This window comes from Schistocerca nitens, chromosome 6 (genome assembly GCF_023898315.1).
Source record: "Schistocerca nitens isolate TAMUIC-IGC-003100 chromosome 6, iqSchNite1.1, whole genome shotgun sequence".
Classification (NCBI taxonomy): Eukaryota; Metazoa; Arthropoda; class Insecta; order Orthoptera; family Acrididae; genus Schistocerca; species Schistocerca nitens.
This window is the reverse complement of record NC_064619.1, coordinates 710,351,343-710,375,698: the sequence shown is the minus strand read 5'-3', so window position 1 is coordinate 710,375,698 and position 24,356 is coordinate 710,351,343. Positions and strand designations below refer to the sequence as shown.

General features: G+C 45.1%; 1 protein-coding gene across 1 annotated transcript in view; it reads left to right on the top strand.

Moving 5' to 3' along the window:
- LOC126263583 (hillarin) overlaps nucleotides 1–24,356 on the top strand; it is a 594,299-nt gene that overhangs the window by 487,470 nt on the left and 82,473 nt on the right. The window lies entirely within an intron of this gene.

Genomic DNA, 24,356 nt, shown 5'->3' with positions numbered 1-24,356 from the left:
CACGTCTCCATTCGTCCCTCCATTCACGCCTGTCGCGACACCACTGGAGGCGGGCTGCACGATGTTGGGGCGTGAGCGGAAGACGGCCTAACGGTGTGCGGGACCGTAGCCCAGCTTCATGGAGACGGTTGCGAATGGTCCTCGCCGATACCCCAGGAGCAACAGTGTCCCTAATTTGCTGGGAAGTGGTGGTGCGGTCCCCTACGGCACTGCGTAGGATCCTACGGTCTTGGCGTGTATCCGTGCGTCGCTGCGGTCCGGTCCCAGGTCGACGGGCACGTGCACCTTCCGCCGACCACTGGCGACAACATCGATGTACTGTGGAGACCTCACGCCCCACGTGTTGAGCAATTCGGCGGTACGTCCACCCGGCCTCCCGCATGCCCACTATACGCCGTCGCTCAAAGTCCGTCAACTGCACATACGGTTCACGTCCACGCTGTCGCGGCATGCTACCAGTGTTGAAGACTGCGATGGAGCTCCGTATGCCACGGCAAACTGGCTGACACTGACGGCGGCGGTGCACAAATGCTGCGCAGCTAGCGCCATTCGACGGCCAACACCGCGGTTCCTGGTGTGTCCGCTGTGCCGTGCGTGTGATCATTGCTTGTACAGCCCTCTCGCAGTGTCCGGAGCAAGTATGGTGGGTCTGACACACCGGTGTCAATGTGTTCTTTTTTTCATTTCCAGGAGTGTATTTTCTCACACTTCACCACAGCGCCTGGATCACGTTGCACTTCCTTATGCTCGTCTGAGCCAACCGCTGCTAGTGGTTTCAACGGCCGATAAGAAGACACACGGCCCCACGTGCTGATCTCCTGCACCACGGCTTCTAAGCTTCATAAGCCACGTACGTGCGGGTAAGTCAGCCCCTGACAGCCAAGAGGTCGGCCAAAGCACGTGGCGAGCAGCTGACGACCCCCAACAGCAGGGCCCCGCTCGCGCCACCACCTCTCTCGGTCACCGCTCACTACGTATTCCGCGATCGTCACGCGACCCTACACTTGCTCCACCTCCCGCCAGAGGGCGGTAGCGATTCGAACAGTGCGCCAAACCGAAAGCGCCACCTCAAACACTGGACGCGAAGCGAAAGCACTCCGTCTGGCGCACTTTACGAAGAGCCGGACACAACTACGGCTCAAGCACCAGCACACTATTCAAATGTGAAAAAAGTCCCATACTCTAGAAATGAGCGTAGGGGAGCATATGCAGCAATCACGCGTAACCGCTCTTGGCAAGGTGCTAAGCGAGGTGGTTTGCCATTGCCATCCTCCCACCTGTTATGACGTATCAGGTGTGGATGATAGTGATGAGTGCTTTTATAGGTTAGTGCTGGTTTGCGTTGTTACAGGTGAAGGGAAGGAAGAGAGCGAAACCTGTTGCTGGCACAGAGGCTACTCTTCTGGAATAGCACCAACCGGACCGTCGAGCTTAACCTCCCCATCCCACGGAAGAACCACCATCAACACTATTACATGCCCTTACACCATAAGATGCTGCAGAGAGGTTTGGAATATGATCCAGGACGTTGACACAAAGACTGGTGATCAAGAACTTCACGTCAGCACCTCTCCTCCCCTTTCCGGCTGAATACTAGTGATGGAAAATTTTCCAGCAATGGGATTCGCACAGACTTACCGCAGAGTCGAGCGCCGTTGCACAGACGTACATTAGCACCCTCCGCTACAGAAGCGCTTAGAGCATTATTAAATCAGCCGCATTTTGTCCCCGAGAAAAAGTAAAACTTGAAACTTCCTGGCAGATTAAAACTGTGTGCCGGACAGAGACTCGAACTCGGGACCTTTGCCTTTCGCGGGCAAGTACTCTACCAACTGAGCTACCCAATCACGACTCACGCCCCGTCGTCACAGCTTCACTTCTACAAGTGTCTCGTCTCCTACCTTCGTAGGACAACTTCTGTGAAGTTTGGAAGGTGGCACACAGTTTTAATCTGCCAGGAAGTTTCATATCAGCGCACACTCCGCAGCAGAGTGAAAGTTAAACTTCTCATTACTTCAAAGGCAGTAATTACAAGCATTGTAGCTACATACTTTCGCAGAGATTCCAAGATCCGACCACTGGACTAAAAAATGCACACCGCTAACAATTCATACACCGTCTACTGAAGGCTTCTAGCAACTCCACAAAGATAAAACAGGATAACAATTTAAAGTCCATTGGCAAAGGTCACATCAGAGGTCCACATCAAATTTCTGCGGAAAAAAATTAGATCTGTTGGTCATATCCGTTTCGTCCAGTGGAATTACCTCCAACTAGCAAGTGAATCGCTGTCGGCATTCTAGGTGATGAGCTGGATGACAAAGTAGCCAAAGGAGCAACGGGGACAGAAACACTCGAACTAGATATTCCAACTCCTGACTTAAGTATCACATCCAGGAGAAATGGAAAGGCTACTAGCAAAATTGCACACAATCCATAGAACTACAGACCAACAAACACACCACCAGTGTCTATCAGACTTGGTAACGAAGATGTCAGAGTTGAATAGTACAAGAATTTCTCCTGCTTCAAGAAGAAGCCTGCGGGATGAGTCTCTGAAGAATACTGTGTAGCTACCCAGGACTTCCGGCGTCAAATGGTCGTAGGACACCGTCTGTCTAGCGTATGATGAGACAGCTGTAAGCCGTGTTTCACTTTCTACGAAGGAGTCGATATTACAGTAAGATTCTACATATACATACCATACGGCGCGTAGCGGAGGGTACCTCGTACCACAACTAGAATCTTCTCTCCCTGTTCCACTCCCAAACAGAACGAGGGAAAAATGACTGCCTATATGCCTCTGTACGAGCCCTAATCTCTCTTATCTTATCTTTGCGGTCTTTCCGCGAAATATAAGTTGGTGGCAGTAAAATTGTACTGCAGTCAGCCTCAAATGCTGGTTCTGTAAATTTCCTCAGTAGCGATTCACGAAAAGAACGCCTCCTTTCCTATAGAGACTCCCATCCCGAGTTCCTGAAGCATTTCCGTAACACTCGCGTGATGATCAAACCTACCAGTAACAAATCTAGCAGCCCACCTCTAAATTGCTTCTATGTCCTCCCTCAATCCGACCTGATAGGGATCCCAAACGCTCGAGCAGTACTCGAGAATAGGTCGTATTAGTGTTTTATATACGGTCTCCTTTACAGATGAACCACATCTTCCCAAAATTCTACCAATGAACCGAAGACGACTATCCGCCTTCCCCACAACTGCCATTACATACTTGTCCCACTTCATATCGCTCTGCAATGTTACGCCCAAATATTTAATCGACGTGACTGCGTCAAGCGCTACACTACTAATGGAGTATTCAAACATTACGGGATTCTTTTTCCTATTCATCTGCATTAATTTACATTTATCTATATTTAGAGTTATCTGCCATTCTTTACACCAATCACAAATCCTGTCCAAGTCATCTTGTATCCTCCTACAGTCACTCAACGACGACACCTTCCCGTACACCACAGCATCATCAGCAAACAGCCGCATATTGCTATCCACCCTATCCAAAAGATCATTTATGTACATAGAAAACAACAGCGGACCTACCACACTTCCCTGGGGCACTCCAGATGATACCCTCACCTCCGATGAACACTCGCCATCGAGGACAACGTAGTGGGTTCTATTACTTAAGAAGTCAAAGACAACACCTTTATATGTCGACTTAGGGGCCTCTCGTCGCCGATTTAGTGTTGAGGGGCCACCCTGTTGAGTCTTCGCACTTGAACCCGCTACGGACGACAAAATACCTGTTTCTGTATACTGAACGTAACATAACTACACATACCAAGCCGCCGTGCAGTCACGTTAGTATTACTTCGAACAGGTGAATTTTAGTAGCTTACTTACCCATTCGTATAGCTTGTACAGAACGTACTTACATCTTCAGACGTCGTTAGAGGATCGAGAGACTAATAACCACGTAGCTGAGTCCCTTCATATTTACAGTCGTCATCATCATCAGCAGCAGCGACTGTGTTTACCGAGTACGTGAAAGCTTGAAAAAAACCGAAATTTTCACTATCGTGACCGAAAATGATTAATTGGAATTCTATGCTCCTACAAGGGAACACACGCAGAACACTTTCCAAAGCTTTCCGTGTTGGCAGAACAGATTTGTTGATCACTGAGGGTTACTCACTCCCGACTTCGTACACACAATTGAAACACCACTTCCACCCACAGGGCTTCCAACTCCTCCCAGAGCTTCCAGCGCAGTCCTCTATGTCGAGGGCTCTGAATCGTTCCGTGAAATTATTTAACATTTATCCCTTTCAGCCAATTAGCCTCAGGAACAGAAATTGATCATTGGTCATCTTTAGCTTGCACTACTCTGTGAAAGACGTTTACAAGTTTTTTTTTTTCCCAGCGAGTGCTGGAAAACACTGCCAGTCCTCGGGAAATCGCAGTCTTAAGCGAGTCTCATAGGAATTGGCCATAAACCATTTGGGAAGATTATGATAAGACTGGCTCATCATCTCCAGAATGAATAGGGAAGCCTTCACCCTCCCGATATCTGAAAAAAGGCTCTAGATTTCGCAGCAGGTTACAAAACGAGGACACAGGCGCGATCAAGAACAGTTGTGGCACAGAATGCCTATAGTATTGATTAATAAAATGTCAAACGAGTAGAATCCCCAGTTAGTGGTAAGAGATAAACAACTCGGGGAGTATTGAGGAGGGTTTCGGGGAGGCCGCTCTTGCGCCGAGCAAATTCTTATTTCGAAGTCAATCATCCGTCACAGAATGCTGAATTCTAGTAAAATGGTGGTGTTTTCTGTATGCTTCAAAAAGACTTTTGACACGGTAGACAGAAAGATCCTGGATGGGGTCATCAGGGAATTCGTAATGCAACCCAAATTGGCGTACGTAATCAGAGAGACCGTCACAGGCCTAACCAACAAGGTGAAGTTCAACGAAGAGCTGTTCTGGCTCTTTACAATCCAGACGAACGTGGGACACGGTGACGGACTACCATCGCTATCGTTCAGCTCAATTCTAGAAAAGACTGTGAGAATTTGGAAATCGAAACTTGAAAATAAAAGAATTAGGATAAAAGCCTGGCCTTTGCGGATGACTTTGCGACACTCTCAGAAGCCCCAGAGGAAGCAACCATCCAGATCAACCTACTAGAAAGGATCGCCAACAGAACGCGGCTGAATCTGGACAGAAAAAAACCAAATTCGTAATGAAGGCCAAATATGGAGCGAAATTACATGAAACAGAGGTAGGCCAGATTACTGTGGTAAAGAAACTAAAGTACCAGTGCCTCTGTGAGACCGTACAAGAAAATGGATTACAAAAAGCTGCGATTGGGGATGGAACCTCAAAAATGGAGACAGCATACGGGCTGACTAAAAACTTTCACAACAAATGGTGCATCTTCTGGAATAACAAACTAAGACACTGTAACACTATGGTCAAACAGAAGGCCTGTACGCCAGTGAATGCCTCTCGATGAACTACAAGCTAGAGAAGTTGGAGATCCCGGGAAGGAGAATCCTACGAAAAATCATGGTTGTAGTCCAGTCTGAGGCAGGCTGGAAATTTTGGAACAACAAACGAGAGTCTACCAGAATGTGGTGAGAATCTCGCAGACCATGAGGAAAAGCAGACTGATATTTCTTGGACACTTGTATGGATGGACAAAACTTGACTATCGAACAAATACTTGATTACTCCTGGAACGAGAAGACTACCACGACGTGGACTAAAGAGACGCTGAGAGGTCCAACATCTCGGAAGCCCTCATGTTGTAACGGGACGTCTTTCGAAGCAGAAAATGAAGTTTGCTAGGGTTTCAACTCTAGAGAACCACAAACACCAAAATGATGTGGAGGGTTCAAATGGCTCTGAGCATTATGGGACTCAACTTCTGAGGTCATTAGTCCCCTAGAACTTAGAACTAGTTAAACCTAACTAACCTAAGGACATCACAAACATCCATGCCCGAGGCAGGATTCGAACCTGCGACCGTAGCGGTCTTGCGGTTCCAGACTGCAGCGCCTTTAACCGCACGGCCACTTCGGCCGGCTGATGTGGAGGGTAGAACAAAAGCAGCAGCACGGCTATCGTATGAAAGAGTACTGAAAAGGGACAAACTCAGAGCAAAGACAAGAAAATAAAGTTGCATCGTGGGCCTAAGTGGTAAATTCACCAATTAAAGAAGCACAAACTACTGTTCGGATGCCGTTCCTTTCGAGACCACCAAAGGCGGAACGGACTCGGTAAACGAAAGAATGAATAACGCAAAGTAAACGAGGCGGTGTTTCGCAGCGAGTGCCAAAATTGATCTCGCCGTAACCGTGTGCGGCCCCTGCGAAGCTTCTTCCGCTCTGCAGGGCGTGGTCGCCGCCTGAGGAAGTGCCGGAGACATCCTGCTGGCAGAAGAACGGCCCGGGGGGAGGGGCCAGAAGCCGGGCGCGCCCACACCTCATTTCACGGGGCGCCGCTCAAGCTCAACAATTGCTTTGCCACGGGAGGGGCACACGTGGACTGGATGGAGGTGAACCGGATGTGCAAGAGGCGGCGGTGACTCCGTCGGAAGCCGCAGAGATAAAGAGTGCGTGTTTCACTGCTCCTTGTATACTTTTATTGTCAAATGGAAACAATAATCATAGATAGTACCGGAACGATAAAACAAGTTTTATAAGCCTATCATGGTCGACATCAGGGTAACATCAAGCTAAATCAAATAGTATCGATTAACAGAAGCATTTACAGCGCGAACTAGCAAAATACGTCACCCTAAATACATCGAGAAAATATATTGAGATGAGATACAGTTTTCGCTAAGTTAAAGCAAACAATTTGGTGAATTAGCTGACGTACTGTCATTTTTAATGTTTATAACTGTCAAATTATATGCTGCATTTTCATAAATGAAGAGCCTTCGACGAACACTTCAATGACATAACATACATGTAACGTGATCAAATAGTTACATAACTTCCTGAGGGTGTTAAATACAGTTCCTGAGTTTTCTGAATGGTCTGATGAGGCCCGCCACGAATTCCTCTCCTGCGCCAATCTCTTCATCTCAGAGTAGCACTTGCAACCTACGTCCTCAATTATTTGCTTGACGTATTCCAATCTCTGTCTTCCTCTATAGTTTTTGCCCTCTACAGCTCCCTCTAGTACAATGGAAGTCATTCCTTGATGTCTTAGCGGATGTCCTATCATCCTGCCCCTTCTTCTTGTCAGTGTTTTCCACATATTCCTTTCCTCTCCAATTCTGCGCAGAACCTCCTCATTCCTTACCTTATCAGTCCACCTAATTTTCAACATTCGTCTGTAGCACATCTCAGATGATTCGATTCTCTTCCGTTCCGGTTTTCCCACAGTCCATGTTTCACTGCCATACAATGCTGTACTGCAGACGTACATTCTCAGAAATTTCTTCCTCAAATTAAGCCCGATATTTGATATTAGTAGACTTCTCTTGGCCAGAAATGCTCTTTTTGCCAGTGCTAGTCTGCTTTAGATGTCCTCCTTGCTCCGTCCGTCATTTGTTATCTTGCTACCAAGGTAGTAGAATTCCCTCATTTCATCTACTTCGTGACCGTCAATCCTGATGTTAAGTTTCTCGCTGTCTTCACTCATTCTACTTCTCATTACTTTAGTCTTTCTTCGATTTACTATCAGTCCATATTCTGTATTCGTTAGACTGTTTATTCCATTCAACAGATCATGTAATTATTCTTCACTTTCACTCAGGATGGCAATGTCATCAGTGAATCGTATCATTGATATCCTTTCATCTTCAATTTTAATTCCACTCCTGAACCTTTCTTTTACTTTTATAATCGCTTCCTCGATGTACAGATTGAACAGTAGGGGCGAAAGGCTACATCGTTGTCTTACACCCTTTTTAATCCGAGCACTTCGTTTTTAGGCGTCCACTCTTCTTATTCGCTCTTGGCTGTTGCACATATTGTCACCGTCTCTCCCTAAAGCTTAACCCTACTTTTCTCAAAATTTCGAACATCTTGCACCATTTTACATTGTCGAACGCTTTTTCCAGGTCGACAAATCCTATAAACGTGTCTTCATTTTTCTTTAGTCTTGCTTCCATTATTAATCGCAACGTCAGAATTGCCTCTCTCGTGCCTTTACCTTTCCTAAAGCCAAACTGCTCGTCATCTAGCGCATCCTCAATTTTCTTTTCCATTCTTCTGTATATTATTCTTGTAAGCAACTTGGATGCAAGAGCTGTTAAGCTGACTGTGCGATAATTCGCGCACTTGTCAGCCGTTGCCGTCTACGTAAGTGTGTGGATGATGCTTTTCCGAAAGTCAGAGGGTATGCCGCCAGACTCATACATTCTACGCACTAACGTGAATAGTCGTTTGTTGCCACTTCCTTCAATGATTTTAGTAATTCTGATGGAATGTTATCTATCCCTTCTGCCTTTTTGACCTTAAGTTCCTCAAGGTTCTTTTAAATTCTGATTCTGATACCGGATCCCCCTATCTCAACTAACTCGACTCCTGTTTCTTCTTCTATCGCATCAGACAAATCTTCCGTCTCATAGAGCCTTTCAGTGTATTCTTTCCACGTATCCGCTCCTTCCTCTGCATTTAACAGTGAAATTCCCCTTGCCGCCTAATGAACAAAATTCCACGGTGCTGACTATCAGAACAGCGGTATGATTGGATTGAAGCATTTCTAGCAAACAAAACACAGCATGTGATTCTCAATGGAGAGAAATCTAGAAACGTAAAAGTAGCTTTCGGTGTATTCTAAGGGATCGTTATAGTACCACTGCGTTTCACTATATAGAAGATGTCGTAAGTTTGCTGTTATATACAGAGAAGACGCAACGCTAGAAAAATTATACCAAAATGCAGAACAGCTGCAAACGATGGGCAATTCACCCTCAGCATAAAGAAATGTAACGTATTACACATAAATCGGCAGAAAGACCCGTTTCGTTTGATTACAAGTTTGCATAAGAATCACTGGAAGCAGGAGTATGCTTACTACTGAATGATTTCAAATTAAACGACCGCTTAAAACTAATCGCAGGTAAGAAAGATTTCAGACTAAGAGTCATTGGAAGAATTTTCAGGGCTTGTTTTCCATCCACCAAGGAGACAGCAGGATTGAGAGAGCTAGTAGATAAGAGTCAAAGAAGGGCAGCTTGTTTCGTTACAGGTACATTCAGCAAGCGTGAAAGCGTCTCAGTGATACTCAGCCAAGTCCAGCGGCAGACGCTGCAAGAGGTGAGTTGTGCATAACGGTGTGGTTCGCTATTAAAAGTTCCGCGAGCATATGTTTGGACAAGGGCCAACTAACATATTGCTTCCTACTACGTACGTCTTGCGAAAGGACCATGAAGGGAAAATTAGAGAGATTTCGGGTCACACGGAGACTTAACAGCAATCGTTCTTCCCGCGAACCACCCTCTTTGCAAACATTATAAAAAATTCGGAAATTAGAAGTGTGAAAATTGCGCCAATGAAAAAGAGCAGCAACCGGTGATAGAAGTGCAACTGACATTTTTGCTGAGGGATTTATATAGAAATAAACGAAAGCTGTTAAATTAGGCAAAGGAAGTGACAACCAATCCGGACCGTCACAGCGAAATTGCCTAACAACTTCCAAGTTTCGCGAAACTGGGTGAATAACTGCACCCTCGATTCGAAGACAAGCATTGCAGTACTTCCAGTATGAGATACGATGTTAATAAAGTAGGAAACTCCTATGAAACACTGAAGATTCAAGGAAAATTTATTGGTTTCTCAGGACGACTGACTCGATTTAAACATCGATATGGGATCCGAGAAATTGCCGTTCAAGACGAGGAGCTTAGGGATAACAAAAGGCACAGCTGATGTTTTTTGCGGTTATTTCTTCAATTACACGTAACAGAATAGTTTTCTTCCAGGACGGATTTACAATGCTGTTAGAACTCGACTTACGGGAAGGGTATGCATACGCAGACAAGTCTCTCGGACTGAAGCGCATATCACCGGACATACTGCTGGTAAAGAAAGGCTTCAGAGAGACAGAGAGAGGCTTCGTTCTATTTATGGTCATGCTGCGCTTTTTTTTTTCTGCAGAACGCACCTTATCTTGCGGAAGATGTGCTTTGTTTCGAATGACGGAATCACTTTTTTGAGCTACCTTCCACATTGTTATTTCACTCATACGACTAGTGAACCAAGGTGTGATCGCGACTGTAAAACATTACATGTCGGGTCTCATGAAATAGCCTGGACAAGGAGATTCAGACATCCTTAGTTTCTGGAAATGCAAGGTGTTCGATGTAATGTACGAAATGCGTTACGCTCGGGCAACGGGAAGATAACAACAATAGCTTCAAGCAGTGGGGAATGTGACACAGGTTCCCATCTGTCCGACCGTACGGTATAAATTTCTGGTTGTGTGGTCGTAGATACCGTAAACATCCGCGAGTGGATGAGCAGTTGAACAGTGTGTGCTCGGTAGATAAGAAGAGCGAAACGACTTGATCGAGGAACTCGTCATCATATACATCGAGGCACTGGAATACGTTGGTCCGTCATGAGGGACAAAAACAGAAGAAGTTGGGCGATGTTTTCCGAAAGTGAACTGAAAGCGCGTGATACGAAGTACAATGGTTATAAGTATAATTTTGTAGGTAAGTTGTCAGTTTCCGGTGAGTAACACGTACATCATGGGCTATTAAATGTGACGTGTAGCATGTTTCGTAAAGACAGAAAACAGTACTCGGTTAAAGAAATGTGTGTTTTGGATTATCGGTATTTTCTGTTATCCGTGCAGTCTTGGGTCCACATTAATCCAGATAAGTGGAAATATCCTGTATTTACAAATTTCGCAGTAACACTCATACAATAGTAGTGCTACATATTTCGCTTGGTTATTAGCATCTTCCACAGGTCATTATTCTGACCTGTCATTATGATTTGGTGCGCAACGAGCAACTTTACAAGCATAGTACGATTTCTGAATGAAAAATACAACATTCTGAACGTATACAGGGTGATTCCTTGATGATGTGATAATGTTACAAACTCTGAGGGATGATAGAGAAGGATATACGTACAATTTGAGTCAAGGGACCCTGGTCTGGAAACTACCGAGTCGAAAGTTCGAAGAAAAAATGTACTAAAGTTCCGCCTTAGCCTCGTGCGGCGCTCAAACCAAGGGCCCCAGCTTCGGAACCATGATCATAACGTACAGAATTCCAGCTGAGTACACCCCCCTCCTCCCCCCATACCCTCAGATAGTCGCCCCTGTTGGTGAACTAGCAACGGACCACGTAACTTGATGTCAAAGAGACCGAAAGTCCTAATTCTACGCTAGAGTAATAATGAATTACAGTTACGTGTACAAGTTTCACAACATGCTACAGTTACAACAGGCGTTCAAAATGGCTTTTCCCAGAATCAGTGGATTCATGACATCGTCGCACAAAGTTCTACCGTACCAGTTCCAATATCCCCACTGCCGTTTGAAAAACGTCGCAGGTAGCGCAAATTCGTTGCCAGGAAAACCTCTTCCGTCTCTACAGGTGTCCTGTACACAAGACCTCTCACTTAGTAACATAAGAAAAAATAGAGTGGGGTGAGATCAGGTGAACGTGTCTCCACTTTCTATCCACTTTTCAGGGAATGTCTGCTCTAGATGTTGACGAACACTCAGTCAAGGGTGAGATGAGGTCCATCACGTTAAAACCAAATCCGTTGATGGATAACAAATGGGATATGTTCCAGGAAGGAGGAGTTGTCCAGCAGATGCGTTTTCAGTTGTTCAATTTAGATGCATTACCTATTGAATTTTTTTACATCACTGTGTAGCTGGACCAAGATTTTGATGCTGAATACCCCACTCCCTTCTGTGCCACACTAAGGCGGAATGTAGGATAGTGTAAATCATTTCTCCTGTTATCTATGAATTTTCTGTTGGTTTCGAACTGTGATTTAGTATTGACGACAATCTTAATAAGTGAGTGGACTGTCAAATGACATCAGAATTATGCAAGGTAGTATTCTACAAGTTATAGAAGCAAATCATTTCATTAAAAGGGCACTCCGTTAGTATGCGACGTAGTCTTCTTCTTTTCGTACCTTTAAACCGTATTTTCACAGGGTCGGTATGTCAACCTGGATTTGGCTATGTGAGTGGTAGAGGGTGGCCAGATATCCTCCCTGCACTTCCTTACCCCTCCCCCTTCTCCTTCCCTGGGGATGGAATGTGTGTACCCCAGCTCTCTGTATGTAGTTTGAGGTTTTTCTAAATGTTTGCGAATCGTGTTCTTACGTGGGTACCAGACCGGCATTCACCTAGTCACATGTGGAAAGCGCCTGAAAACAACATCCAGGCACAGCGGCCCTCGTCCGAATCTGCCGGGCGGATTCGATCCCGGAAGCGGCACGCTAACGCGCGCGGTTATCCATCTGGTCAGTACGCGATGTAGTATAGTGTGAAAAAGAAAATAAAGCTGGATATTACCACAACATAATGTTTACTCACAAGATTGCCTGCCGTTCATTCAAAAAGATTATTTCATCCGATGTTAGTGGGCATTAACGTCATAGCTACACATGGCTTCCATAACACTTACAGTATTTAACATGTATCTTAATAATATGCGACAGACACATTGTTAGCTATATAGCAGTACTGGCTCACACAAATATACGTTTTGAATCATAGGAAAACGAAACCTCAGTGAGGTGGCGAACGTTGCAGCTAGTTTAAATGTGACTTTTGAATCATTTATTTAAATCTGATAGGAGTACAAAGGTGCAACAGTTAGCGAAAGTAGACAATGGTTCTTAGCTTCTGCCGTCTGCACCATAGGCAAAGAGTGGAATATCACTATACTCGACTGGCAAAGTATCTTAAAAGTAACTAAACACAAAAAATTCGTCCCCCCGTAGGTGGGCTGAAGGTAGTACCGTGTTACATCCCCTTTACTTCTGAAAATGGAGAAAATTCGCCGAAGAAGAAGGCCCACAACTTTCTTCAGGTACATACTATAGGCAGCTGAAGCCACTCCTTTACGATTAGATCCAGTGGAGCTACCAAACTGCCTGTACGTTGATTGCAACATTTCACATATTTTCTCGACGATTAAGATCGAGCGTTTTAGTGGGCCAGCCGATTTGCGATTGGGGCCGTGTGTGTTCTCAGACTGGAAACACATACAGCAGTTGCACAAAAACATAGAAAGATCGCGAGAAACGGATGGTTAAACATAAATGAAGGTGCTGCCCAAGCCTGCAGGTGGCGCTGTTGTGTTTCACCTGTACCATGGCCTCAGTACGTTACTGGCGTCAGTTGTGTTCAGAACAGTTGACAGTGTGTTATGTCGGAGCTAAGTGAAGCCGGACGTAGGTAAATTTTTGCTATTCATATGGTGGGCGCTTCCGTCATCAATGTAGCCGAAATATTTAGTATTTCAAGAGGACCGGTTCGAAGATTGTACCGCATGCAAGCAAAGCGAAGAAACATCATCCGTTAAGTCGCAACGCGGACGATAGTGTGTGTTGAGTGATCGTGAGAGACGGCCATTGAAGAGCGTTGTGACAAAAAATAGGACGGCAGCTGCAGAGGTCACTGCAGAACTGAGTCGGACTCGCGAATCCGTCAGCACCAAAACAACGCGAAGGGAGCTCCATAAGCTGGGAATTGCAGGGCGTGAAGTAGTTCCAAAACCACTCAGTAGTGGCCCAAAGAAAACGTGGTGCAGGAGCCATGAAACCTGGACTATGGAGAAATGGAAGATTGCCATTTGGGCGGAAGAGTGCTGTTGCACACTGTTGCCGACTTCAGGCAATGTTTACGTCCCAAGAGTGAAACATGGCGGAGATTCGTTGATGATTTTGGCTGCCATATCGTGGTATTCAATGGTCCACATGTTTACTCTATAAGGTCACATTCCTGCTAAGTATGGTGTGATGTTTTTGGCTGATTAGATCCATTCAATGGTACAATATTTGTTCGCCAGTGGCGGCGTGTTGCAAGACGGCAGGGTCCCTCTACACACACACCTCGCATCGTCCAGAACTGTTTCTGAACGTGAGGATGAATTGGCGCGTCTCCCCTGACCACCACACTCGCGAGATCTTAGTATTATCGAGCCATTGTGGTCTCCTTTTGAGAAAAGGGCGGGTGATAGCATACAACTCAATCATCGTTGTCACAAATTGCCAATATTTTTCCAGAAGGACGGTAAAAGATTCCCTTGAAAACCGTATGGGACCTGAATACCGGGTGCCCCATTTATCTTGACCACCCTAAATAACTGTTTGTCCAGATGCAAATTACAAAATGTTTCAAGCAAATGTTCTCTAGCTGTCAGGGGTACATCAATCAGCATGACTGCCTTCGTTGTAGCTTTGTTTTTTTACAAAGATGTCAACAGCGGTATGACTTTTTTCAATGGGACCCTGTATTTTTTATTCGGTAATTCATTTCCTCTCCTAAAGACCTATTCAAAAATGTACCACAGTATACCATTCACTGAAACACACTGTTATTAATGACATAACACGACATTGACTTTGAGCCCGGGATCAGAAACTTGTCCACTTGCTGGAGTTCTCAGAAAACAAATGAAAACCAAATAAAAACATAACGCAAAATTGACTTTGACTCTCCTTTACCATTGCCCAGGACTAGAACATTCAAAGGTGCTCAAAGTGGTGACCGTGAATGTCCTCTAGAGTTGGAATATCGCGATAGACGTCTTTAATGTATCCCCAAAGAAAAAAGTCCAGAGGATTTAAATCGACCAATCCACCTGGCAGGATACCTTCGGTTCAGAACACAACGTGCACACAAGGCATTATGTGCTGGACATCCATCGAGTTGATACCACATAGGCCGGCCGGAGTGCTCGAGCGGTTCTTGGCGCTACAGTCTGGAACCGCGTGACCGCTACGGTCGCAGGTTCGAATCCTGCCTCGGGCATGGATGTGTGTGATGTCCTTAGGTTAGTTAGGTTTAAGTAGTTCTAAGTTCTAGGGGACTGAAGACCTCGGAAGCTAAGTCCCATAGTGCTCTGAGTCATTTGAACCATTGATACCACATAAGAAGTCTGGTTCTTAGCGGCACTTCATCTAGAAGAGGAGGAAGAATTCGTCTGAGAAAGTTGGCATACGCTGTGCCGTTTAGACTACCATTAATGAAATAAGGGCCAATAATTGTAGTACCAAGCATCCTACACCAGACGTTAACTGTCCATTGACGCTGATGTTGCACCTGCCTAAGCCACCGTGGGTTGTCGCTGGCCCAATAGTGCATGTTCCTTGTATTTACCTCTCCTTTGTTTCAGAAGGAACATTCATCACATTCATCGGTAAACAGACCAGTGGAGAAGAAGTTCGGGTTGGCGAGGATTTGCTGCTGTGCCCACTGACAGAACTTTACACGATTTTAGAAATCATTCCCATGCAATTCTTGATGTATGTGTACATGGTAAGGATGGAACCGGTGACCTGTAAGAATACGATGTACAGTGGTTTTAGGAATGCCAGTCTCGTGTTCGAGCTGTCGTGTGCTCACATGTGGATTCATAGCAACGGAAGCGAGAACAGTAACTTCGGCAGCTTCGTCTGTGCGAGTGCTACGACGATTCCGTTGTCATGGGTTGAAACTTCCCGTTTCCTGAAGCGCCGCATCAAGACGAGAAAACATCCGTCGGGAAGGTGGGTTCTTGTCAGGATATCGCTCTCTGTACAGTTCCGCTGCCTGCGTAGCATTTCGCCTACCTTTAATAACGACAACAATAAAAGAAACGTTATGTCGATGCAGTTTGTAGGAAGGACAGCGTTTACTGTATGCCTACTCTACACAACAGTATTTAAAAGGACTAAACTACTGTACTAAATGCGCCCGTACATAAGAAAACAGTATTGCAATTACTTTTCTGCTAACTTACATTCCCCATAGATGAGTAGCATTTCTGCCTTCTCTTCATTGGTGTACATTCTCCTCACACAACTCTTCAACTGACGATGGTTGACGGAATGATGGGTGTGCATTGTACTTATGTCCTCTGTCAACTTCAGCACGTGGATCTGTTCCATTACCCCGAGTACCTGCACTAAGCGATGGGAGCGTCAACGCCATTGTTGTGTTATGTAATTAATACCGTTGTGTTTCAGTGAATGGTACACTGTGATACATTTTTGAATAGGTCTTTAGGAGAGGAAATGAATTACAGAATAAAAAATTAAGGGTGCCATTTAAAAAAGTCATACCGCTGTTTATATCTTTGTAAAAAACATAGCTACAACGAAGGCAATCATGCTGATTATGTCCCCCTGACGACTAACCAACATTTGCTCGAAGCATTTTGTAATTTTCATATGGACAAACAGTTATTTAGGGTGGTCAAGATGAATGGGACACCCTGTATATGCATTGCGAGACGAGTGGAAGCTGTTTTGAATGCCAGCGGTTTTAGAGCAATGTATTAGGCTTGGTAACTTGTTGGGTTTTTGGTGTTTCCGTATTTTTCTCTATCCCTGTACGTGGAGCCTGTGAACGCAGCGGATGCTATCTTAGAAGACGCGAGTGTCCATAGCATACGCTTTCTGAAGATGTAGAAGAGAGGGCACCCCTTGATCAGCGATAATGTTGAAATAAAAATCCTGGCTCATGGCAGATTAAAGCTGTGATGCCGGGCCGGGAATCTAACCTGGGACTCGGTCCGGCACACAGTTTTAATGTGCCAGGAAGTTTTAAATCAGCGCACACTCCGCTGCAGAGAGAAAATTCATTCTGGATCCTTATTCATGTTCACGGTAACACGAATGAGTGGGCCCAAGTAATAGTACAAATATCGCCCTCAGAAAATGACAGAACCACCACCGGCCTAAAATACACGCTCCACTCACTGCGGGTGAAACCCTTCATTGGATGGTCGCGCTCTCGACGCCTAACGACTCTTCAAACCAAAGTTAAAAGAAAAATGTTGTGAACAGTGACCTTTACCAAGCTCCCCGACTCCAAATACCCTCTGCATACAGTTCCTTCCTCAATGTTGAGATAGACCAGCATGCAATGACGGCAGCAATTCTTGTCAGGTTGTAACCAATTGTCACTGACTCAATGCCTTTTTTGTCATCACTGTTCTTAGGTCGTGATGCACTACTGTTAGTGGTACACTGTTCCCTGTATACACGTTGCACAGTCCGCGCTGGCACACGAACAAATTGTGCAACTGTACTCACGGTGCAGTAGAGGGCACGTCCAAACACAAAAGCTGCTTTGTGCCATTCTGTTAGATCCCATGTGGGAACACGTCACTGCGCTCATTCCATACAACCGCCCGATACTTGCATATCGGTTCACTTCCATGACTTAACGCCGGCTGCCAATCTAAACAATCTGCAGCTTACGAAAACAAGTTTTCGTCACTTTGCGCATTTCTCGAGTCAGCCGTAGTTTTCATATTAATTTTTGAAGTCAGCTTCTATGAAGCGACATTATGCGCATTGCTCAATCGCAGGACACAGTGGGTCATAATGTTTACTCCCGTAGCAATATCCATTCGTTCTGAAGAACTGACACACTCGCGCCCGCTCGTGTGTGTGTGTGTGTGTGTGTGTGTGTGTGTGTGTGTGTGTGTGTGAGTGTGTGTCGCTGTGGAAAGAGAGAAGCTATCTGTATACACAGCAAACGAGGACCGCCCGTTGTCTGTAACGTGTCGTGTCGTGTCGAGCAAACAGCGATAATTTTCAAGCACAGGCGGACGCACGACGCATGTTCCACTGCCATGGACACGAACGCAACCGAACTAGCGATCCTGATATCCCAGGGCTTCCTCGCATCATGTGGGATGTGAGTGACACGTGAACAGAGTAGATCAAGCAGCGCGATTGTTGTCCTCATAGACATATTCCGGTTTTGGAGCAAAATCTCTGAACAAAAAAAATGGTTCAAATGGCTCTGAGCACTATGGGACTCAACTGCTGAGGTCATTAGTCCCCTAGAACTTAGAACTAGTTAAACCTAACTAATCTAAGGACATCACAAACATCCATGCCCGAGGCAGGATTCGAACCTGCGACCGGAACGGTCTTGCGGTTCCAGACTGCAGCGCCTTTAACCGCACGGCCACTTCGGCCGGCAATCTCTGAACATAGAAGGGATGTAACTAGCACAAGTTTTATCACCACTAGGACTTTTCGTTTATTTTTTTCACTATTCGAAGAGCACTGGGCAGACTTCTCCAGAAGTGTTTATTATTTATTGATTTTACCTTGCTGGGGTTGAGACAAATGGAATTTCATTTGGGAAGATCTGGGTACGCCGATATCACACTTGGACTGTAGGGAAATTTCATAAAATTCTTCGTAGAAATTTGGCCAATGATTATTTTGCTGCTGAGCCAACGTCAAGATTTCTACTGTATAAGTCTTTGTCCAGTGGAATAGGCTAATGTTTTGCTCATATAGTGCTGTTGCACTTACCCAGTATGCATTTCGGGGAGCTAACACACAATAAACAATGCCCCTAAAACGAAAGGGTCAAGTAGAGGATAGAGAAGGAAGCAAATAATCCTAATTAAAATAGACTTTTAAATCAATTGTTTTCCCCCATAGAACGTATGCGGTATCCGGGCTATACTAAAACATTTTTTTATATTTCAGTACCTATTAAGGTTTATAACTTTATTTGTCCATCGTTGCACCCAAGACCTCAAACGTTTTTATGCATGTTTGTACAGGTAAATGTGGGCACCATTTGTAGCTTGACAGATATCGCAACGGTAGTCCAGTTTTCGCCACATGTTCATAACCATGACAGGTGTCACAGCCTCTACTGCGGTGTAGACCCATTGTCTCAAATCTGCCAGATCTCGAATCTTCGTTTTCTAAACAATGTTTTTGATAAACCCCACGCACTGAAATCCAGTGGAGTGAGAGTTTGGGAGAGGGAGGGGCCCCGGCAATTCAGTTCTCCCTTCAGATACAATTTTCAGAAAATGTCTCATGGGAAAATGATGTAACATCCCTATAACAGTGGTGTTGGGGGCGGTGGAGGAAGGAGGGGGTGGGTGGGCAACACAGTGCAAGAAAGTGGCGTCAGGAGGCATCTGAGGAACTGCATAGTTCGCCAATATGTCGAGATAGCGGTGCCTTGTCACTGGCGCGCATACGCCATGCGACTCACCGCTGATCAAGAAATGGTGGGAATCACGTGTTGGAGAGTATTTACCCAAAAACATGAAACATCAATTTCTTTCATTATAAGGATTTGTCTGTGTATACCTCTAACCCGGACACGAGATATGCGCATGTTCAAATGGTTCAAATGGCTCTGAGCACTATGGGACTCAACTGCTGAGGTCATCAGTCCCCTAGAACTTAGAACTAGTTAAACCTAACTAACCTAAGGACATCACAAACATCCATGCCCAAGGCAGGATTCGAACCTGCGACCGCAGCGGTCTTGCGGTTCCAGACTGCAGCGTCTTTAACCGCACGGCCACTTCGGCCGGCTTATGCGCATGTGGACAGACACATTACAACAAATGTTCCACTCGGCCACCGTTCATGCGAAGACAGTATTCATCTTGTTTCCTCGCCAATGCCCGTATATGTTCAAAGATCCCAGACGTGTTTCGCATGTATTGATAACCATCCGCCGCGCATTCCTGGAGTTCGACACTATCCGCAGGACTGGAATACGCCAAAGCTTTTAGATATCCCGACAAAAAAAGAAAAAAAATCCACTCGTTTAAGACGGTGGACCTGGGAGGCCAAGGTGTTGGCGAAGTCGACCGATACACTTGTTGTACAAGATTCGTGCACGTGCTCCCGAACAGCCTCATCAAAGTGTGTCAGTGCACAATCATGCAAGAACCACATACGCATCTTCTCCATAAGGAGCTTCGACCAAAGCGACGCAGCGGCGTAAATGTATCTTTAGACATTAATAGTGTTGTCGCATTGGCAAGACTGTATTTGTGCATAGGTCATTACCAGGGAAAATATTTGCTTCCGGACATACGTTTCTTACGATTATTTTCTTGTTTCATTCACTCCTCGCATTTGTACCTACGCTGATGTCCAAAATTAAAGCAACAAACGGAAATTTTGCAATGTTGCGTTTATTTTTCCACAAAACAGTATAAACAGAAATGTTATTCGTTTTTTTTTTTTTTTTTTCAACTTAACGGATTTGCACACACGTCCCGACAACTATGTGCTCAGAATGGGGTGTGACCACATCTGGCAGAAATGCAGGCCTGACAACGACGAGGCATGCTGTGAATAATATCATCAGTCTCACTTTGGGGCAATAACGCCCTTTCTTCCTGGAGAGCTACTCGCAAGTCTTGTAGAGTGGTTGGTGGATGCTGAAGTGATGCAACCCGTGTTCCTAGAGCATCCCACACATGCTCTATGGGATTTAAATCGGGAGAGTGAGCAGGCCACGCCATGCGTGCAATATCTTCCAAGAAAACATCAACAGCCCTTGATCTCTGAGGTCGACCATTATCGTCCACCAATAAGAAGTCTGCGCGCGCACCACCTCGCAGCAACCACACAAGAGGTCCCAAGATCTGGTCACGATACCTGACACCAGCTAAACCTTGCCGATTCACCATACGGTTTCATGAAGAGGTGTTCATATGGTCAACATAATCCCTGCCCACAACACTAGGGCTCCTTCTCACTATAATGTTTGAGTCCCGAAATCGTGTGCCACGTTCCCTCCACATGGGAATCCATCGAGAATCACTCTCCAGACCAAATCGGGTTTAATCTGTGAAAAGAACATTGGCCCACTCTTCGACGGCCCAGATGTCTTGTTGACGACTGCACTCTAGACGTTCCCTTCTGTGAAGACGCATCAGAAGTACACATACAGCAGGTCTCTATCAATAAACGCCACTCTGCCGAAGCCCTTAGATCCACATAACGGTCCTCTCTTTCTGATATCACCCGTGGTTGGCCCTGTCCTGATCTTTGGGGTAGTGTTTCGGTCTCTACAAATTGTTGCCACATCCGAGAAACACCAGAACGATTCGCATTAGGCCATCGGGCCTCATCAGTTTGCGACTGTCCTGCTTCCATTCTTCTTGTGGCTCTGTACCGCGTAGAGTCTGGTAGGCGTCTTCTTTGTGCAATACTGCACCGCCGGTGACTGTGTACACAGCGATTGTGGGTGTGGACTACCCGTCAAAGACTACCCCGTTTGATAGGTCCCCTGCCGTCATCGATGGTGTGGCTGTCCGTTGACCGGAATGCCATTTTCCGTGCAGAAGACGACTGTACGGACGTCTGTTGACAGTTTGTACGATTATACGGTGAATTAGACACAAGCGGTTCGTTGCTCTAACTTTGGACACCAGTGTATGACAGTCAAACACTCGGTACATAAGAAACTGTCGTTTTAGGTGTTTCAAATTTATTGTTTGTTCTGCACGTGTACGAAGTTACGAACACTTCTGACTGATGGCAGAACCATGGAAAACCGTCGGAAAGTGCGTTTACGCAAGACATTCATTACAAGCAACTTGCTGTAAATGAATTTTTGGGTACGAAAAAGAAAAGTGGTGAACATCCACAAACGTTTGTATGCCATTTCCTGAATGATGATGAAAAGATGATGAGGATAGCACACACCCAGACCACGAGCGGAGAAAATCCCCGACTTGGCCGGGAATCGAACCGGGACCACGTGATCCAGGAGCACGTGATCCAACTAGACCACGAGCTGCGGACTCGCCCCACAAATCTGGATATTGCACGATTGGGCCAGGCAGCCAAATGGAGATCCACATGGTGTCACTGTCAAGCTCTACTCCGTGCTGATAGCTCATTGGCACACGAGTTCGTTTGTCCTTCTCAGTGGTCACTCAATATCTGACGTTTTTCCAACCATTTATATGCTCCTCCACACCTGGAAAAACAACACAAATGCACTCTGGTGGCCGTTCTACTTGTTCCAGACAATTGCAAACCTAATCACTTACATACCCGCCAGTGTCGTCATACATGTATGAAGTTACACTGACATCCAATAATTTCTTCTAGGTGCTTCACATTTCTATTGTGAGATAGTGTACACACTACTCGTACAGGGCGCTTTCATTGCACGGAAAAAACCTGCTCTCGACAATCCACAGCAATGTAGTTCCATAAAAAGAAACAGAAAACAAAAATTTCAGGTGACATCGGATGTCGTCCCGCATTCTTACTTCAGCTAACTTTATTTCATTTCCACTTTAATATCTTATTTATAGTGTTCCAGGACATACATTCGTTACTCATTCTCGTTCGTGACAAAATACACCTCTTTTTCCTTTTCTTGCTCCTTTCTCCCTGCTAAGCACAGGGTCGGCATGCTTAGGAAGAGATGGTTAGTTCCAGATGTTGTGGGATGCTCTTCCTGTGGTCACCCTGTTGATGCCCTGGACAAAATACGTGTATTCCGACTGCCTGCGTGTAGTGTTATTCATGTGAAAGAGTGCAAACGTTTTCTAAATGTTTTCGAATCGTGCAACGGAGATGGGACTTGGTTACCAACCCAGTATTCACGTAGTGAGATGTGGAAAACTGCCTAAAAACCACATCCTGGCTGCCTGGCACACCGAACCTCGTCGTTAGTCTGCTCCCCGCCCCAGAAGCAGCGCTTTAAACACGCACAGCCATCCGGGCAAGTCATGACGAAATACGCTGCAGGAAAGCAAAAAAATAACGTTGCATTTCATTATAAAACTTGTTATACCATGTTACGACTATGTAGTCCCTGTGAACGATCGCTATAAATAGTACTAAGAATGTAATTAACTTTCTGTTTTGCATCAGATACCTTTAGAAGTTTGTCACGGGTTCTAATGGAAATTGTAGCGGTACGTCACAATGTTGACACTTAACTTCTCATTGCTGAGCTGACGATGCTCTCTGCGCTGCGCTGAAATAAATGTCTGATACTTTTAGCGTGCAGGATCTTCTTCGAGCACTCTGCCAAATGATGAATCTTGTTTTTCATTTATAATATCAAAATGAAAAATGCTCCTATCGTAGCACAAAAAAGGCGAATATGTCCTACACAGAGTTCGGGACACAAAAGTAGGGAACTAACTTATCGACCTACCTGGCAACTTCAAAGACATGTAAACCAAGATATCTTGACATATTAGTGCTTTTTGACTTGTTAGATTAGTATCGGTGTGAGTAGCAGGATTAACTCGTAAAAAAGCGCGAATATGTCAAGATTTAGTGATTTAAATGTCTCTGGAGGTGCCAGATTCTGCACAGGACATGTTCGCCATTTTTGTGCTACGATAGGAGCATTTTTGATTCTGGTTCACAACTAATACTCTTACCACAATTTTGACATTAGACCACTACAATTTGGCAACGATGTAGATTTTTGTTGACTCGGGCGACGGCTGGTCAAGTATAAGCTTTTTTACTCTCGTTCGAACCGTGTTGCTTGTATCGTGGCAACGGGTAAAGGTTTCACGGAACAACGGGGCGACTATTAACTACATGTATTTGTCTACATTCTTCCAAAATTTGAAACGATTCTCACAAGTTTGAAACTCAGAAGTGGTACCGAAAAAAATATTCACAGAAAAGTGTTTTTGCACGTAAAATCCGAATGAGTCTAGATTTTTGGAAGCGAGTTTTCAATTTTATTTTTAGAATCCATTTTTTGTTTATTGTATTAGCTATAAACTGTTTTCGCGGATTCAGTTCAGGCAAGAACGATTTTTACGCGCTACATTTAGCTCGACTTCAAACCTTCGTGTCTGGACAACGGATTAAGATTATAAAAAAAAACACTCCGTCGTCAGGCCACGAGTGGCATAGCGGGACCATCCGACCGCCGTGTCATCCTCAGCGGAGGATGCGGATAGGAGGGGCATGGAGTCAGCACACCGCTCTCCCGGTCGTTATGATGATATTCTTGACCGAAGTGGCTACTATTCGGTCGAGTAGTTCCTCAATTGGCATCATGATGCTGAGTGCACGCCAAGGGATTAAGATTATAGGATTAAAAAATTTCGTTTTGAATTCATCCATTTGTCTACCCTTGCGCAAAGCGACTACAAAAACGTGTTTTTTGCATGTAAATCCAAACAAAACAAGATTTTTTCAGACAATTGAAACTTATCTTAGAACAAGGTCTGATACAACTGTGGACAAAATTTGAACGACGAGTCTCGCTTTAGTCTGGATTTAATTCAGGGTGGCTGTTTTTGACGTGAAATCCGAATGACGGAGACAGTTTTTGTAGGTAAAATGCGAATTGTGCACACACAAATGGTGCCGTTAGCTGAGCACTGATTTAACCCCAATTTTGCGAAAGGAATTAATCGATTCGCACGTTCTGCCAGAGTAGCATAGCTACAGTAAGAC